Here is a 5,220-nt window from a genome sequence, read left to right on the forward strand (position 1 = left end):
TGGCCGCTTGTTTACCTTCAAGCTTTTAAGACCCCAGACGCTATCTCTTTTGATAGCCGGGCACCATCAGCTTTCTTCACCACATTTGCTTATTCATATAGGACTTTAATTCTAATGACTAGCATCAAGTCAGAGCAATAGAATATGCTCTTTATTTTCATCAGTAGCAGATACATATCAGACATATTTTAATTCTTTATCTCTAAATAATTTATTTTAATTTTTTTCACAATATATTTTCCACAAATAATGACTACCCAAAAAGAAAAAAAAAACCCACTGTCATTAAGTCAATGCTGACTCATAGTGACCCTATATGACAAAATATAACTTGCCCTGTGAGTTTACAGGAGTAGAAAGCCCCATCTTTCTCCCTTGGACCAGCTGGTGATTCTGAACCAGTGACTTTTTGATTAGCAGCCCAAACATAATCACTCTAACACCAGGGTTCCTTTAATAATGACTATTTGTTAAAATTTAGTCCATGAATCCCTACTTTCATTTAATAAAAAACAGTTTTTAAAACTTATGCAGAATAAAGTGTCAGCATTAAGTGGATACTGAATGTCCATTCTTTCTTTTTTGATAAGCATTTCTAATTGTTTTAGAAAGCCTAGTGATGTATTAGGTTAAATGTTCACCTGCTAACTGGAAGGTTTAAAGTTCAAACCCACCAGCACCTCTCAGGGAGAAAGATGAAGCAGTCTGCTTCTGTCGAGAGTTACAGCCTCAGGATTCTGTGGAGCTACTCTACTTTGTCCCACATGCTGGGATAAGCTGTGATTGGCTCCACAGCATTCTGGTTTATTTTTATTTTTTGTTTTGTTTTTGAGAGGAGGTTTTTTTTTACATTTTTAAGTAAAATGTTATATTGATATTTTACATGTATATGGGAGAACATTTTAAACTGTGGATTTTATTAATAAACACATTAGAATATAAGAACAGTGATTTATTAGAAAGAAAAATTTAAAGCTGAACTGTCTTTGGGTGATTCCACATTAATTTAATTTCAGACTCCACAGTAAAATCAGCTTCTAGGTTCACGCCATTAGACTCTCATTATTGATAAGGCTAAGGCTTAATATTATATAATAAATATAAAGTTCACATATTTGGAGACTAAGGAAAATACATTCAAATTCCCCTTAGTAGAACAGCATGGCTCAATAATTTACCAAAAATAATTTCTAAATGTTTCTAAAGTATCAAATAGCATGACAATGGCACAGGGCAACGAAGCATTTCACAGTATTATTCTTAAGGTCACCATGAGTTGGTGCAACTCTTGGCAACTAAAATCAGCAGCAACAATGATAAGTAATACCACTTCATGGAATATCTAGTGTAAGGTTCACTGAGGTTATATAAACTAGAAATTTCTTTGATTCAAACTTTAAAAGCAAGAATTTTCTGGGTCCAATATTGTAGAAGTTAATAATCACAACTGTTAAAGTATGTACATAATTATAATCACACTGAGTTTTCTCTTTCTATTCTCATTGCACTTGTAGAAGCAATTAGTGTTCACACACCCAAGTGACCCAGGCATCCTCCTCTTCCTTCTTAAACGAAGCTAACTAGTACTGCAAGTTGTGTATATAGAGAATTCTAGTTTTGTGTACTGCAGAAATGTGCTTTTTGTTCCTCCTTTTGGATCTAGTTAAACTCAGAGACTAATTACAAATTTGCTTCTTTTTAATGAAGGTATTTATAACTCCAGAAGTAGCAGCAAAGTTATTTGTTGTGACGTTTTGCACAAAAAAATATATTGAATGCTCATGAATACATTTGAAAACTTGCTGAAGGGACTTGTAGCAGCTAGTAAAAAAATAGGTCCTGGAAATTTCTGAAGCCTTAATCTGTGATCTAAGGTATATATCTAAAATTAAAACATCATGTCATGATCAATATATTTAATCGATTATATTACTAAATATATTATGTCAAAATATAGTAGAAACCTGTAGGAGAAGGCAAACTCAAATATTTCCCATTTTATAGAGAAATTATAAGATTTCACCAAGCCAAAGACAAAAAAGCCAGCAAGGGATGAAACAAGCATGGAGTCCCATTCAGTTCTGGCTCTCATGGGCTGCACTGTAAAAGTACTTGTTCTTTTATTAAAAAATGATGTAACCTATCCGATTTAGAATCTCAAAATTTGATCAGACAAAAGTATGGTAGATGTAAACTAGTGTAAATTATTTAAAAATAATTAAATTCTTACCCTGATTGAAGGGTTTGCCTGGACTCCAAGTGTGGAAATAATCATCCTAAAGGGGAAAATAATATAAATTAGATGTGTTTTACCAGGAAAGTATAAATGTTTATGTAAATTATAAAGTAAAATATGAAATACAGAAGCTGTATACAAACCTCTACTTCCTGCAATGCCAGCAGAAAATTATAAAAATAAAATAAAAAAGAAGAAAAAAAGAATAGTTATCAAAAGAGAACACATTGTTTACATATTATAGTAATGTCTCTCATTAAATGTGTTTCTTTCCTTGCAAAACAATGTTTACTATAGCAATTTAACTATTTTAAATTGCCCCTTCAAAATTATAATTTAATACTTTCAATGGCAATTCAATGTTTAATATAACATGCAGTTAATTATGCTAAGTTAATATGCTATAAAGTATCTTACTCGTTTCCAATTATATAGGTTCATTTCCCACTAGGATAATAGTAATTGGAACCATTAATAAAACAGAGAAAATACCAAATGATTCTGCAATAACCTGTATAGCACGAAAATATTTTATGCAAATAATTAGCATGTTAATTGAATACCTAAAGATTTGATCACTATGCAATTGGGATCTTAAACTGAAGTGCACACATAGTTAAATCCTATCTTACATTTAAATCATCTATATGAAAAAAATTCAAACTAATATATTTACCATACACTTAGTGAATACGGCTACACAAAAAATTTGGTATTATTTAATGCCAAATTTGGCTGTCTATTTTATCTAATGCTTTGATTATTCTAAAAAGCTTCATTTATACCATTTTTTACTGTTGCTATTAATACACCATTTTCTGTAAAGTGGCCTGTCACAACAGTGGCATGCTGCTCCTTGATGTAAGATGTTTGGGTCCATATTCTTAATCACTAACATCCAGTAAGCACAGCAGCCCTGGGTAGGTTTTCTGAGGTAACTCTACAGGAACAGATCGCCTGGTCTTTCTCACATGAAGTGACCGGTGAGTTTGAACTACAGAACTTTTGGATAGAAGTGCAACATTTACCCAATAGTGCCACAAAAGCTTCTTAGTATTAGTTGTAGTGTTATTGTTAGATGCCTCACATCTTGTTGCAACTCATACAGACCCAGTGTACAACAGAATAAATACTGCTCAGTCCTTTGCCATCCCCGCAAGAGTGCTTAGGATTTAGCCTATTGTTGCAGACACTGTATCAATCCATCTTGTTGAAGGTCTTCTTTTTTGGTGACCCATTATTTTATCAAGCATAATGTCCTCCTCCAAGGATTAGTCTCTCTTAACAACATGTCCAAAAGTACACATTACCCTGGCCTCAAAGGAGTATTATGAACGCTTTTCTAGAAAAGATCGGTTAGTTCTGTTGGCAGCTCATGGTATCTTCAACTAACACCACAGAGGCTCCTTCGGTCTTCCTTATTCAATGTTCAACTTTCTGATCCATATGATGTGAATGAAAATATCTGCCTTGGGTCAGGCACACCTTAGTCATCAAAGTAAAATCGTTGATGTTCAACAATGTAAAGAGGTCATGTGCAGCAGATATAACCAATGCTAAGTTTCCTTTTTTTTTCAAACAGATTTATTACCACTTCATCACATGTCATAAAATTCAATAACTCAATCATATCAAGAAGTGTACAATTATCACCGCAGTCGATTCTAGAACATTTTCTTCTGAAATGGGTCCTTAGATCTCTTGACTGCTGCTTACATGATGGTGGATCTAAGCAGGTCAAAATCCTTGACGACTTCCAACTTTTCCCCCATTTATCATGATCCTACCTATTGGTCCAGTTGTGAGGACTTCAGTCTTCTTTCCAATAAATACTAATCTACACTGAAGTCTACAATCCTTGATCTTCATCAGCAAGTGCTTCAAGTCTTCCTCACTTAGAGCAAGCGAGATTTTGTCATATGCATACTGTAGGGTGTTAATAAACTTTCTTCTAATCCTGAGGCCATATTCATGAATTGTATAATCCATATAATCTGTTTATTTGATCAGTGTACAGATTGAATACGTATGGTGAGAGGATACAACCCTGATGAACACCTTTCCTAATTTTAAGCCATGCAGTATTCCCTTGTTCTGTTTTCACAATTGCCCCTTGATCCATGTACAGGTTCGACATGAGCACAATGGAGTCTTTTGTGTTCCCATGTTTTCAAGGCTGTCCATAATTTATTATGGTCCACACAGCCTAATGCCTGAGGATAGCCAATAAAACACAAGTAAACAAAATCCATCTGACATGAGCAATGATACCCCGTGTCCCACATTCTTTTCTGAATTCAGCCTGAATCTCTGGCAGCTCCCTGTCAATGTATAGCTGCAACTTTTGTTGAATGATATTAAGCAAAATTTTAATTGGATGCGATAATAACTATATTATTCTATACTTTGAGCATTCTGTTAGGTCACTGTGGGAATAAAGCTGTTTGTTACTTAAGAAAATGGAACAGGACCACCACCTTTCATGGCTCAAGACCGTGAAAGCATGCTGACAGCTCATCCCAAGGAGCTGATGAAGCAGTGACTGGACTTCCCTTCCACCTGAGATAAAATGGACACTTTTCCTCCTGCTCCCTGGCAAAAGGTGCAGAAAGCAGCCAGCCATCTGCAAACTTATCATTTACTTCATGTTCTGAACCTTGTCCTCCCCTCCTATCTGTGAACTTGTTTGAGATGTTAATGCTCCTTTGTATCCTCTCAAAGAATTGTAAATTGTCCCTTTGTGTACTCCTGGCCCAAGATGCAGGCCAAGTGACAAGAAGGGTATTTAAACCTGCCTCTAACAAATCTTGGTGCCCAGGAGTGTCTAGTGCTTCCGGGTCTCCCATCCTCCAACTATTGTCTGTTACATTTCCTCTCATCTATAAGTTTCCTCATTGTAGATCATACCCCTTGTGAACAAGTTGGTAAGATAAGAGCCAGTCTCTAAGTTACCTTACAAGTTACCTCACTTTAGAATGCATACA

At 35.0% G+C, this 5,220-nt stretch overlaps 1 protein-coding gene across 1 annotated transcript in view; it reads right to left on the reverse strand.

The window, feature by feature from the left end:
* Positions 1-2,270, reverse strand: part of SPOCK3 (SPARC (osteonectin), cwcv and kazal like domains proteoglycan 3) — a 253,756-nt gene extending 251,486 nt beyond the window's left edge. Inside the window, exon 1 of the mRNA XM_004717292.2 lies at positions 2,231-2,270. The gene's annotated coding sequence lies outside the window, so the exon portion shown is untranslated. The remainder of the gene's footprint in view (positions 1-2,230) is intronic.
* Between the last annotated feature and the right edge of the window lie 2,950 nt (positions 2,271-5,220).

Source organism: Echinops telfairi, unplaced genomic scaffold (assembly GCF_000313985.2).
Source record: "Echinops telfairi isolate 266 unplaced genomic scaffold, ASM31398v2 ScPeMD7_5426;HRSCAF=6270, whole genome shotgun sequence".
Classification (NCBI taxonomy): Eukaryota; Metazoa; Chordata; class Mammalia; order Afrosoricida; family Tenrecidae; genus Echinops; species Echinops telfairi.